The following is a 15,260-nucleotide window of genomic DNA, read 5'->3' as shown; positions in this document are numbered from 1 at the left end:
TTCTAAGGAGATATTTGATAATCTGGCACCGGTTATCTTCGCTGGAGACATCACCAAGGAAATATAGCCCAAGAGTGAGTGAGAATGAATGAACCCGCCCATTGTCTCCCACTGAGCTGGGGCCAAGGCTTTACTGGAAGCTATATTCAGAAATAGAACGTAAGGAGAAGATGGATTTCTCAAAACACGTGTCAGGATAATTAACCGGGACACCGCACATCCATAATAGCGACAGCTACTGCATTGGTTGCAGCGGAAAGGTTTCTTTAGACCGATTATTTGACCAAAAATGTCCCACTGATGTTTTTTTTTTCATTCCTTGTCAGCAAAGAGTTTATTTAAACATATTCCATCGTCCTGGTTGAGCAGTACAAGTCCATAACTGGCATATTTGTGTCCAAACCACAGCATTTTCTGGTGAGTGGATATGCCATTTCAATGGTTACGCTCGACTGGGCGCAAATGGGGAAAGAAAGTATGAATTGTCTCTATGTATATTCACCTGAGGCCCTTTCCCCCCAACAGGGAGTACAGAAGTAAATGGTCTGTTAAGTAAAAGTGACTCGAGGTCCGCAGATGTACCTGCGGAGGTAACGTTGGCAAGGGAACAGAGGGTTGGGGGGGAGGGGGCGGCGGTCTCGAGTCCTTTGACATTCCTGTCATCTCGGATGAAAATCTCTGTTGATTTACTTGGACTCCGGGATTCTGCTTGTGTAGTCTGAAGCCAACCGGGCAGCGGACGCAATGACACCCGCTGTGATTAAATGTGACTTCAACCTCCATTTGCATATGTTAATAGAAGGTATGATAGACTTACGGTGCGGTCTGCCAAACAGCCCTCTACTGTCCTTATTTGAACAAAAAGAGAAGACAGCCATGGAAGCCTGGAGGACATTTTGTGATTGCATATTCACTCACAGATTAACCTTTAATTGTGTCCATTTTTTTGAAAAGAAATTGTGACTGTGGCAACACTGTCTGCAACATTCATGTTAATAAGGTTCAGGTATACATAAGTTTTACCTCAACAGATGTCACACACCAGTCTGATAACAGGCCGTGAAGAAGAATACTGCATACGTTTCATGAAGTCATTTGTGGCTCCGGAGGAAGTTTGATCCATGTTTTGGCTGCGGTATGATTTCAGGTATGTGACAAACGTCCCCACAATTTCCTGCTCTGAAATTAATTTTATTCAACTTGAGGAGTTCAAGGCGCTCCTGCAAAAAAATGCAAAAGCACTCATCAACGCAAAACACGGCACTCTCAAGAAATACCATAAAGAAAAAATGACTTATTTCTCAAAATTATTCCGCAGGCTTTTGGTGTCAAGTAAAAAGGAATGGATTGTGTATGCCAGCCGGATAGAGCGCATCACTGCAGTAAAACATCTCACTTCAGTAACCTGACTCTGGCGATCGAAGACAAATGTAGGTCGCCAGCAAAAGACATTAGATGTTCTTTGATAAGTTGTTGTATACAGGAAATATATCTATTGTTAACACTGAACATCCTGTCCACTCTGAGTTTGAAATACTACCTTAATAATGCCCTAGGACAATGTTATAGAACGTCTCTGGTGAACACAAACAGATGTATAAGGCCTTTTGTGTGTATTTGATCAAAATAGGAAAAATATGTATCTTGACATATAGGTATAATGCCAGCCTCTGGCAAAATCACATCAGTTTGACAACTGCAGTAAAAGCAGTTGAAACGACAACAGTAATTATACCAGTGTCTGCATCCCTCCCTATCTTTTCTCCCCTCTCAGTCTCAAGAGATACAGCTCATCATTTCCCCCTGAGGATTAAATCTCTCTTCTCTCGTCTCTCAGGGATACAAAGTAACAAAACAGGCAGAATCTTCTTTGAGTGGAACTTCTAATCCGCCACCATAAGGGTGCAATCCGTTCGTTAGGCCAGCGGTTCAAGTAAATAAACCGACTCAATAATTCAGGAAGTTCCACATAAAGAGGATGGAGTGTATATGATTTGGATCTTGCGCAACATGCTCTTATGTGGCGGCAGCCATCTTAATGAGTTTGCAGCTTATCATCACTCACAAGAGAAAGCAAATCAATCACTTCCCTTTGCATAGTGTGGGGAGGGGGGGGTGGGAGGAGTGAGACAGAGGGAAGTAGAGATGTGTCCGTCTGCGGCCGTTGTTTACCACAACAGCCCTCTGCCAAGGATTTTCCTAAAGGGACACTTGTTTTAATAAAACCGGCCGCCGTATTAAATTCTAATCCATTAGCTTGGCTGGCGAGCTCAGGCGACGCTTTATCAAAACGTTGGAATAGATGAATGTTCCTTCATTATCGCGGCTGGACTGTTTCAATAAACAGGGTCTGGTCCTCCCGGCCGTGCCAGGGTGACGTTGCTATTCGCAGCACACCTTGCCTGCGAATAATGCAGCTGTTTGTTATGAAAGCCGCTGCCAAGTTATCGCTTAAAAAGGTTGTGTCAAGGACATTTGGACCATATGCGCCTTCATAGCGATGAGGCTATTTGACATCCCGAATCAATCATACCTATACTTTTTATTTATTTATTTTTAGCATGATATAAATATACGTAAGGATTATGTGGAGGCTCACGTCATGATGAATGCGACAGCCACAGGAGCTCTTCTTCATTAATTGCAGGTCAGAACCCTCATTTTAAAAGACAGACTTGATAACTGCGGGCCCGGCTGCTCATTAGTCGGCGGATATGCCGTTTTATATTTGCACTATCTTTAGCATTAAAATGACGTTATATACGTAGTTAAGTAGCCTTGCAGTAATGGCAAGAGTGCTTCCTAGTACCTGCGGGCAGATGACCATCAGCAGTGTTTTGTTTTTTTTAAGAGTTAGCCCTCAGTGTGATGAGCAGGGATGAAGAGCAGGACATCGATAACAGGAAGTGGCGGTGGAGTGGATAATTAGCCTTAAAAAGGAACAAAGGATCAATAGCCCCCCTGTTTGCCAAGAGTTGGTTCACAAGGAAAACAGGTTCAGGCATCCAGTGCAGGACCATCAAGCTTGTACGGGTGACACCAGGACACCAGGGACACTCATCTATCAGGTCGGACTCAGAGGCTGATAGAATGGATATACTGTAATGGAAGTCCAGGACTTTTTTTTTTTGCTTTGTTTTTTCATTCTAGGCTGCTGATGCAGTGGTGCTCCATCCCAAAGAAAAGTTACTTTGGGAGTTGCTCGGATGGAGGAAAAAAATGACCCACTTTTCATATAGTACACCGATGAGTTGATATGAGAAAAAGAAGTCTCAATGAAGATGTAGTGGAGAACATTTGTTTGAGTTTTGAATCAAGTTAAATATACACCGTCATCTCAGGTCTTTTTATTTATTGTTTTGGAAAGCATTTTGCTGTTATTTTTAGATATCTTTTTGTGATTGACACCATACCTGACATGATCAAAATTGTCCTCACAAGGTAAACCTTGACCATCTGGAACTCTGTGCAGGTTAAAACAAATGCCATGAATGATTTAGACGCACTCTTTCACCGGGCCTGACTGTCCTCCTGTCACTACAAACAACAAGAAACGCAAATTCAATGTGGATCGGGTTGTTCCAGAGCGACTGGTTTTCACTTATTATTCACTCATTCATCAATTGGATCGTTTTAATTGCATCTTATTGATAATTTCTCATCCACAAGGCTGTTTTTTTTAACCAAATGACCTCACTAGCAGTTGGGATTGAAGGTAACAATATTGATCAGTCATCTGAGGGACAGTAAAACCTTGTGACTTTTTCCAATTGCACGACTATTCGGTTACAATTTTCACATTTATCTACGCTAAAAAATATCAATGTTCGAGCATTCACAAAGCATAGTCATGCATTTGTGGTAATTGAGGTTTTCTGCAGGAGTTGTTGGCGTATTAGTAAGAATGCCCATCATATGCAGACCCATTTCTTATCCAAATCTATATAAATACGGTTCCCAATGTCCTGTCATTTCTCTGAGGTATTTACGATGTCAGTATTTACTCTGAGCCTGATCTCAGCTGTCATCACCACTTATTATTTTACATTTCATTTGATACATGTCAATACAATACATCAGCCCAGTCAGCCAAATTAGTTTTTGGCATTGTACATTACTGCAAACCAGGGATACCTTTCCTCGATCATTTTTCAAGGTTTTTATGAACGCATCCCGTGTTTTTCAGATATACTAAATAATACTTTTACATTTCTACATAGCATTTGCCTAATTAAAACTAAATTACATTAGTTGTATTGTCATAACTTTGTCGAACTGCATTGCTTGGTAGCTAAGTAACTATATATATTTTAAGCAATAGCACATGTCTAACACATAAAAAAGCTGATTCTGGTGTTCATTATTAACAATAAGTATCTTGGTCCTTTTTGACCCACTTATGGAAGAGGGTAATTTCCAGTGCATCTAAAGCAGCTGTAAACCCTGCTGTAGACATATTAATAATAGAGGGAATAAGGGGCCGTTATGAGAGACTACATGCAGGGTTAGAAGCCATTCCACCTCAGCTGGGATACATTTCATCCCAACAGGGGGTAACCGAGTATGTTTGTCATATTCAGCATGAAAATAGTCCGATAGGTCGACGTGCTCAAAACATTTCACCGGCATGATGTATTAACTATTGTGTTACAATATGTGTGTCAATCTTGGATATTTGGGACATTTCTTTCATTGCATTCTGGGTAAGATTGCAACAAGGGTAAGTGCATACAAACAGGCTGGAGATCATGAGGCAGTTATAGATTCAGCGGCCCCGGCATGACAATTCTTGGCAGTGGATGCGAACAAAAAGCGGCTGTGCCCTTGAGCAAAGAGTTCCCAGTGCCGACTAGTGCGTTCGCACTGGGAAACTGAGAATGCACCGCAGGTTTTTTTTGCTGGAGAATCAAATGCATTGTCAGCGAAGAAATCTATGAAAGTAAAAAGGTTAAACAGCCCATTCCCAACAAAGTATCTCTCTGTTTACGACGGTGCAACCAGACAGCCGCCGCGGGGAAAAGCTGGTGCAGAGGTCGTGAATAAAGGCGAGTGAAGATGATCCGTTGCTTCAAATCAATGCCTCCTTTCAGCCGCGGTCCTTCTTCAGATATTCCCGGTGAATGTCACCAGCCAACAGTCCAGACATCGAGCATCCCCATTGTTGTTCCAAATGAAAAGGCCTTTTCATCGTCAAGCTTTATTTTTTCGTCTTCGTCTTCTCTCTCCTGCAGACACGGCGGGTTCCATTGACGAGCTGTGGCTTCAAAACAACGTGAAAAGAAAATCTCGTAATAATGATTTCAAAATTTAAGAAGCGAGCTATTGAGACCTGCAATCATAAACTAGGTCTCCGTGATAACCCAGCAGCTACCGTGGGTCTTGTGTTTATAATAGCCTTCCTGGCTTTAATTATTACCACATAAGTAATCTCAGAGGCACAAATTGATTATTTGAATTTTCACATTAAATTTGGAACCTACAGGGACCTGGATTTCCACAGCATTTGAATATTATCATCATCTGAAATCAGGTTTTCATTTGAAAGCTATTAACAGGTTTTCAAAACACACAAATGGATGTTTAAGGAATAGTGGTATGTAATTATATCGATATGAATTATACATTTCAACGCACTGTGACTGAATAAATGTAATCACATTAGTTAGGTTACTTTGATGAGAGCAATGGACATATTGTCTTAGTCAACAGAGGATGGTAATGATGTTTGTTTTGTTTCAGAGAATGTGTATTATTCATGATTATTTGTTAAAGGACATGTTTTCTGATCATGAAAAAATTATCATGATAAACAAACAGTTGTGTCCAAATTCATATATAACTAATTTGCAAAGGTGCAGGGGGTGAATATTATTTTTTCTTCACAGTTGCAACTAGTTTGAATGTACTTTTTATTTGCTGGAGCGTACATTGAAATTTTGCTCTTGCTCCATTTTAAATTGGGTCCTTTAGCACAAAGGTCAGACTCTCTTATACTCACAAAAGAAACCGGCCATCTGTGAACTGGCCATTTGTGGAGCCATTAGCAGTTAACGTTCAGTCAGCAGAAAGAAGAAGAGTAATTTGGGTTTACTTTAGTTATGCACTTCATTTATTTAAAGTTTAAACGATCTTGTCTTGCTAATTAATGCAATTATATCCGGTTTTAAGCGGCAAAGGAACCTTTGGATGTTGTCATATCAAAGGGGACCCTATCTCCAGCTCAGGACTAGCATCCGCGCTACTTGTGCTGACAGTTAGATTCCAAGCCTTTAACATTTGCTCGCAGCAAAGACAGTATAAAAATGAGAATGTCAGCCTCAAGAGCAAAAATGGACAGACCTTTTACTGCTGGCCAATTAAACCCCTCTTTATTTTCTACAGAGGATATTTTATACGGAAAAAATCCCTGCTAAGGTTATGTCTACAGAAGGGGAAATTGTTTGCACCAATGAAATGCTTTTTTTTTTACCACAGGTCACTGTGTAAACCAATTTATAGCACTTTTCAGGGCATTTTTCAAATAGTATCTTTGCAAAGTGACAAGAAAATGCGACTTTCCAATGTCCTTCAAAACGTCTCTCACAAAATGAAGCCATTCTTCTTCGCTCAGATGAGCCGCGCTACTGTTTCCAGTTGGTTAGATTGATTCCTCCCTGCTAATGGTTTAATTTTGGCATAATTCAATAACCACATACTCCCAAGATACCTGCCACATTTATATGGAGTCTATAATAACATCTCGGCAAGCGAGTTGAGTTGGGAAATCTCTGGTGGTTTAATTTAGTGCTAATTCCTCCTGTTAACACACTTTAACGTGTCAGATGAGATGCACAGCACGGACTTGTTCCCACTGTTTGCATCGCGCCTCGCTCTGGACCAGGTGTCCTGGGACGGCAGTGGGCGTTACAGGGTATAAAAGCATGCAGGTGGTGATGTCAAGTGGCTGCACAACCGTTCATATTTTAAGTTAAAGCTCCTCTGAGTTGTGACACGGTGTAGAAAAGCGAGGACGCCAGGCTCATTGTGTAAGAGTGTGAAAAGGAAGTGTGAAAAGGAGTCGTGATTATAGCCCTGAAATAAACTGTTATGAATTACCTGTAAACAAACAACCCCAAATAGTGTGGCTCCACTCCACTCTTGACGCCTGAAGTTAATATATTTGTGTGAAAAGCCACAATTTCTGAGCAAAGCCACGCGTAATGAAGGTCAAACAGTTGAAGGTCAGTAAAGGAAGCAACAGAAACCAACATGTGCAGCCCTGATCCTCGTGATCTCTCTTTATGTATTACATCCGGATTGTTTATGCAAACCTTGCAGCAGTTATTTGGATTTTTCCCCAGTGTGTGGATCCATGCCAGTGATGACGCACAAATGAACGTGCGTTGCACAAGGGATGCGCGAGTGTGGCATGTGGAGGTTTTTATAGATTTTGGTCCAGGATGTGCCATATTTCATGCTGGAGTCACACTTCTTAACTGACATTAGTGGCTTGTAAACAATGAATAGTGGCTGCACGATGCATCGCTTCTGTTTGCTTTCCAATCCCAGCATTCAACCCGTGTTGGTTTCATTACACTGCTCTCTATTCTCCGTACATGTTGCCTACACACACACACACACGCACTCACACATACAGCGCCAAGAGCATCACAAGTAGCTGACGTCAACACTGCTGTAAGAGCGCTGAGAGGCCCCTCCACAGGAGCCATTTTTTAACAAGCACACCCACACTCTGCCAACTTCAGCCTTGCTATTGTCCAAACACAAGCAGACTGTCACTCAGCGCGCTCTGGGAGGAGGACAGTTGCAAAACAATAGTTTTCCCATCATGGCAGGTCCATTTTGGACGGTTAAGCCACAGCAACGAACTCCATCCTTTTAGCGAGTCCATATTTCACCAGCTGGAATCAAATAACAGTTCTTTTTTTCTTTTTTTCCCCTCTTGTCAGTACTATTCTGTGGCATTTTCAATAGCCGCATTAGCATGTCTCCCTCTCACAAGTGAGAAAATGAGTTTCTCTACCTCCCACCATTTCATTATCAGAGCGATCTCCCAGCACACAGTCTAATTCCTTTAGCAAGGCCCCCGGTTTCTGCAGACTCCTCGCCGAAAGCCACTGCGTGGTGGAAACAAAATGGGGACAGGAGAGAGAGAGAGCGAGAGAGGAGGAGATAAAGAGAGAAGAAAGAGAGAGAGAGAGCGCTAACGAGTGGATTTTTACAGTAAACCAGAAACCTGCTAAAGTCTATGCACTGCAGAGACGGACCCACAAAGACACGCACGAGCCGCCCACATACGAGCCTTATCGGGCTCTTTCAAACCATCAGTCTTGGAAACACACACACACACACACACTAGAGAAACCAATTCTACCAATGACAATAGGATGTCTAATTGCACACCAAACTCAGGCTAGGTAAACACATTTTCTTTTTACAGAGAAATTGAGTGGACCTGAAGGGCAAAACCGTCCGCTGTGCTTTAAATGCTATTGGACACGGCACGATGCCAATCAGAGAGCCGGTGGTAAACAAGTCTGAGATGTGCGTTACGTTTGGTGTTTGCAGGGCAGATTAATGAATTGATTTCCAGAAATACACATAAATGCCCAGCTCGCTCCAAGGGGTCCCTGCACATGGGCACGGAGTTTTAAAAAGGAGAACTCTGATGAAAGATGCTATCGATGTTGCAGTTTGGGAAATGTAGGCTCCAGTCTTTTTTTTTTAGCCTTACCAATACTCTGGACTTAAATTTGTGATATCTCTGCCTCCATTTTGATCCCTCTTTTTGCAAATCTTGTCTGACGCGAGTCCCAATACTAAAACTCCAGAATGCCACTTTTTAATGTATGTAAAACACGCAAAAACGCAGTTTGAACCGATTTTCGTGTTATCCAAAGCACACGCAGGCATACATAGAGGCACTGCCGCCCAGTTAAATTACGTGACACGCCGAAGAAAAAGCCATACATCAACCTGTTTTTGTTTTTGTTTCATTTGGGCCGGGCGTCGCCAGACTCGGCTGGGGAGTCAGTAATGCTGTGCTTGCCATTTATCAAACGACAGGGTTATCGCGGCTCCGGATCAACGGGTGCAGCCGGCGTAAACACAAACAAACGAAACAGGGAGGCCCGATGAAAACAACCAGGATGCCCGGTGGGAGCAGGGGAAGGGAGGCGGGTAAAGGAAAGGGTAGGGGGGGGGCATAGCAGACAGAAAGCAAAAACCATGACAAAAAAAGACTGAATAAAGCATGAGACGACAAACTGTAGCGGCTCCCGATCCCTCTCCCTCCACAAAGGCACTGACATAAAGACACCTCTTTGAAAGCTTATGATCACATACATCTCCCGGTGAGATTGCAACCATGTGCCCACATGTCAGCTCATCCTTTTTTAGACGTGGACACATCATGTGGTCCTGTAAATATAGTATTGTACATATGACATCCATATCTCACAGGGTAATTGCGATCCACGATTTTGCTTTCAGGATATCCATATGCATAATAACTTAATTATCTATGATTCACATTGGACTGGGGAGGGAGAGAAATCTCTCTAATGCTATCGGCAGGATAACATATTTTTGAAATGTCCATTATTTCCATATATGGCAGTAAATCAAGGGAGAAATCAGCCACTTTAGGGGGGGGAGGAGAAACTCTCTTCCCCTCTCCCATAATTACATGTTCTATATCAGCAGTGGACATAATATCATATTTAAATGGAAGTAGAATCACTGCCTTTGGCTCAAATGATGGAGGATCAAAAGTTCAACATATGAGGAACATAATTCTACATTTTCCTTCTGATACTCTTGTGATTATCACATTTTACCATTTCATCTCAAGAAGAAGGAAAAAAACATACTTTGTAAGGAAAAACAACACAAATGAATGAGCGTGTCAACGATAATAAGAAAAACATTATTTCCCTCACTCTTTACAAACAAGACGTACCCAGACAATTTCCAGGTTTCCAAAAATAAAAGAACCCATCAATCAAGTAAAAAAAGTCCTATTTCGTTGCCACGTTGTGTGACTCAAAAGAGGAGAAAATGTCCTCACACCAATTAAATGAATAGAACAAACTAAAAGCCGGCCAGCCAGCCACAGTAGGCATGTTTTTTCGGCAGATGGCATTGGAGTGTGGATCCATACTGCGCTTTTTCACGCAGTGGACTATTTCTTGAAGTTAACTCCACACAGGCTGGACAGTGGGAGTGTTAACAGAGAGGCTGATGGGACCAGAACGTTGATCATGAACGGTACATTTGGGGGATCTAATTGTGGAACAGATACAACCGCTGAATCTAATAGCGTCTAAGATGAGAATTAATCATTTCTCCCAGACAAATAAAATCTAAACATGTCCGCCGTTGCCCCGCCTTGATTGGAAACGTCTTCGTCATTCATAAACCTTGAGTGCTTTCTGTTTGCGTGCTTGATTTATACGCGTTTTACCGTAATTGAGTCCTTGACTGTCCCTTTAAATGTTAACAGGTCCGCCGTGACATTTCACGATAACAACACTTCATACATAATGCATTAGGACCACAAAACAATCCCAGCGACCTCACGCGGCGATTCGCATTTTAGATTCACACGAGGCGCCGCCGCCTCACCTGCTGCCGAGTGTTACGCCGAGACCGACAGCGTGACGGGAAAGTGATCAGCGATCGTGGCGACATGGGGTGAAGAGAGGAGGCGGCGGCTGGGGGCGGGGTGGGCGAAGAAGAAAAAAAAAAACTGGTTGAGTGCTGATGAACATTTGAGCATTTTCTACATGCCTGAAGGAATTCCATTAACCACTCTGATTAAAGTAATCACTGGAGCCATCGGTGCCTGTCAGATGCCATCCCTGCCCTCTCAATTACCCAGATCTCCTTGAACTCAATTGCTCGCATCATCACGGAGACTGGGTGGCAGGCAAGAAAACGAGGGCGCGCCTGTGGACGAAAGACGGGCAGGTGAGGCGACGCCGGAGCGTATGGGACACGTCCACCGCCCCCGTCTACCTGTCCCGGCGCACAAATTAGCCTAATCATCATTTATCGTTGCCGCGTCGGCTGGCTGCGGACCCAATGTGGAAAACAAAGTGCGATGGTTTAAAGGATAAATACTCTTTGCACTTTGCAGGTCAGTTAAGCTGTGTTTACACATAGAGCTGCCGCCGACGCTGATGTTCATAGCAATTCATCTGCAGATTGATTCCTCCGTTGGTTCTGTCCGATGAGATAATATGTTAACGATCATATGAGACAAAGAAGGGAACGTTCCAAAAGCAGCAAATAGATAACGATTGACCGAGCGATGAGTGAGCTTATTGTCTCCGGCTCTGTTGACAGACCATACTGTAATGTTAATCTTTGTTTCAATACATCAAGCACAACCTTAAAAAACTCAAAGAAATGAATAGATAAAAAAAATAGGAAGTCTTTTTTGGGAAACTACGCATTCCATACCCTTTCTTATGCTTTACTATTTCACATAAGGGCAAAAAAACTAAAGTGCACGACATCGCATCACAATATAACCTGGCAAGATCAGGGCCTTAATGTGGCACCACCTGAACGTGAGGCTTTGTCTCGCACAGTGTCTTAGAATACATTTAAATTATAATTGAATACCTTTTAAATATACCAGTTCATGTGGTGTTAAAATTAAACCACATATAATTACCGCGAGCTAACCAGCTGTACCCGACGGGGCCGTAAAAAGAGAAGACGATGCACGCACAACGCGGGGGAAACCAGCCTCATGCATGCGTGGCATCAAGCTGTTCTTATTTACCATAAACACCAAATTCCGCCAGCACCTTCTGATGAGCCACAGAGTACAACGCTGAGCAAATAACCGCCGAGTCAAATCCAGGAAATGTCTAATTAGCCCGGTATTTCGAGCACCAACGGCCGATTCGGAGTTAAACTGAAAATAGCCGCGCGGCGAGCCAACACTCGGAAGCTTGGACGGCTTTCACGCCGTTGTACAATTCCCCCATTGATTAACTCTGAAACGGTGCGAAAGCAGAGCGCGTAAAAGGAAATATTGGAACACAAACTGCCCCGCCGCCTCTTCATGTGAAAGCAGTTGGAGTATGTGCTTCACTTTCCTTTAGCGTGAGGCAACGCGAGGTGAGGCGGTTCATCTCGGATGTTCCTTTTCCCGAATACAGATGTTGACCACTGCAGGAGTCTCGCTGTTCGCTTTGCCGGGATCATTTCCGCTGCAGGAGGCACGGCATCAGATTTGATTGGGTAGAACAAAAGAGAGCGAGAAAGCTTATGAAAGGCTATAAATTGAATGACCCAAGAAGGCATAATAAACTCTCTGCCCTTCCTTGATGCCTCCATTTGTGTTAGGACCTTAAGAGCCCATTGGCTGATTAAAAGCATTATTTCAACTGAACTGGCAAGACTCTCTCTCTCTCTCTCTCTCTCGCATATTGCAATGCTTCATGCACCCGTTACTCTGGGACAGGGTGCTGGGTCATAACAGTGATGAACATTTTGGGTGGGCAGAATATACATGCGCACAGATACAGTAATAACAAAACCCATTTGGAATGCATGCATGATTCAGTGATTATGTAATTGTGCTAAATCCGGGTGTTTTCTTCTCGATGGAGTTCTGTGAACTTATTCAAATCAACCTGAAAAATATAATGTGATAGGAAATAAATGAAAAATACATTTTTTAAACATTTTGTCAATACACAGATCAAGTTTTTTTTACCCCCATATATGCATCAGGAAGAATAAATAAGAATCCATGTTGAAAACTGTCAACACTGTGCCATCCCATAGGCCACCAATGCTGGCCGACTGCACACACACTGCTTGGCTATGATTCACATCCCCTGTTACATGTATGACACATCCACAGTTACAAACGGTTCCAGGACGCCTCATCTCCCAAATGGTGCCTTCTGTTCTCATTCTGGGCCTCCGTGAAAAGATCCAACAAAAGAAGGACCCAGAGCAGACCGGTTTCATTTTCTCATTTCTTTTTTTTTGTCATTGGGAAAAGAAAAAAGAAGAAGAAAAAAAAAGGCAGCTGATACACCACTGATTTTGAGTACAAGATGACTGCAATAAAAAAGACACTTATTTTAGCTGATCTGGTTTTAAATCCACAATAATCCAGATAATTCCTCCTAAATGAAGAAACAAGGGACAGATTGACACTGACGCGGCCCCTCCAGAGAGATCCCTGCCCGTCTCAGTTAGGGAACATTGAATTCCTAAATGGTGACGCTCGCCGCACACTGAAAATGGTGGCACAGTGCGTCCTTTGCATTTTTATAGGCCTACTTTGCATATTGGATTTAAGTGGGTCAAGAGAAGAGTAACTTAAAGTCCAACTGAAATGAGAGTGCATTATGTTGTGTCTGCTACAGCATAGGGAGAAATCTATATACTACATTTTCTGCTGTCATGATGGTGTCCCCTTTCCTCTTTTTTTTTGTCTGCGTAGTAGATGAAGACCTTTTTTTTTGACACAGCCAATCCAATCTTGCAGACGGTCACACTTTCAGCCTGCAACACAACCCATGAGCCGTGGCTCTGCCACAGCAGCGTGTAAACGTACCTGCACACGCCACACCGGTCTAGTTTGATGCCGGTGTTAAAGAATAAGAACCACACCGCTAACTGTCTTCCTAGCGACATGTGCTACAGGGTGTGTTTCCCCAAATGTGCAACACTGCTGTCAATCAAACACAGCGAGGGGCACCCGCCCCGCTCCCTCCTTTTCAGGCCAGCTCACGCGAAAAAGAGCGTTTCTATTATTTCCCCAAAGACCTTTTTTTTTTGTTTTCATCCTTTTTAATTAAAAAAAAACTATTGACATTAAAACACACATTTAAAAAACATTTTGACAACAAAAAGGGATGACTAAATGTAATTTCAGTTGGACTTTAACAAAAAAAAGCCAAAACAAGCGCATAAAAGATTGAAAAAAAAACAAAAAAGAACATGCAGCATTTTCCAAAATATTCTCTTAAAATCATTTCCTCAAAGTATTCACTTATTAAACCAATTTGATTTTTTTTTAGAAGGAATGGGAAATGGCAAAATTCAGCAGCTGTATATCAGCGTGCACGTTTACACCCATTGACTTTGTCAGATTGCTAACATCGCATTTAGTTTAGACTCCAACGGCGGTTACACAAATTACCAAAGCATCGCTTGCCAGGTGGCAGTGTGGATGCTGTTGTCATGGTATAATTGCAAAAGGACAGCATCAGATGATGCTCACTGATTGAGACCCATTGCATTTGTCATCCTCACTGAGACACTAGTGAGGCATATATACTGTGTACTGTATTTGATCTGCTTTGATTGAGTCAACAAAACAGACAATTCTTACTGGCCAATGTATTGCCATTTGATTTCTAAATAAAACAACTTTGAGCCCCAGGGGACCGCTTTCAAGCTCTCAAATCCCATAATTTGATCATTTCTGAATGTGAGAATAAATCGGACCGAACCTAAAGGGCCTGTATATTATCACCAGCCAGCCTCAGTTTCCTCAGAAGCACATTATATGAACTTGACATCATGTTTATTTGATGACAATAACATAGTTTGGTCAATATAGTGCAATAAGTGCAAAGCAATCAAAACAAATAAAGTTGATAAGGGATAGAGAATCTGCGAATGCTTGTATAAAAATAGGTGTTACATTGATTAAAATATCAGTATTACACAACATAATTAATACTTCAAATATCATTTATGAATTTTGTTTTGTTCTACATATTAAGAATGAATACCCATATTCATTTTTAATATAATAATCTCCTTTATGAGAGCTCATTGAAGGCTAACCCGCCTTCCAATTCCAAAAAGTGCAGAAAGCATACAAAGACACTTTTTTTTTCATCTTCTTCAAATGACGCAGTCTTTTTTGAACATTGGGGGTGTGCCACTTTCAAAAAAAGCCACTTTTACAATGCAGAGCTACAGTAAATGAAACTACAAACATAAGCCTTTTTCCAGAGGATCATGGAGTATGATGACACAGGTAATATTGATGGAGAATCAAAAGTTTTGAAAAGACATGGCAGATTATATCAATAAATACTTACTTACAGACTACAGCAGAAAATAGTCCTACACAGTTTTCGATGATCTGCTGTACAGTGTTTTTGTCCAGGAGTGTGGTTTTTATAAACATTTCTTTTCTGATTCACAATATACCTTATGTATGGTTATAATCCTGAAAATGAAGCTGGGTAAGATTTACCTGTACACTT

The sequence above is a fragment of the Taurulus bubalis genome (assembly GCF_910589615.1).
Source record: "Taurulus bubalis genome assembly, chromosome: 21".
Classification (NCBI taxonomy): Eukaryota; Metazoa; Chordata; class Actinopteri; order Perciformes; family Cottidae; genus Taurulus; species Taurulus bubalis.
This window is presented reverse-complemented; position numbering follows the sequence as displayed.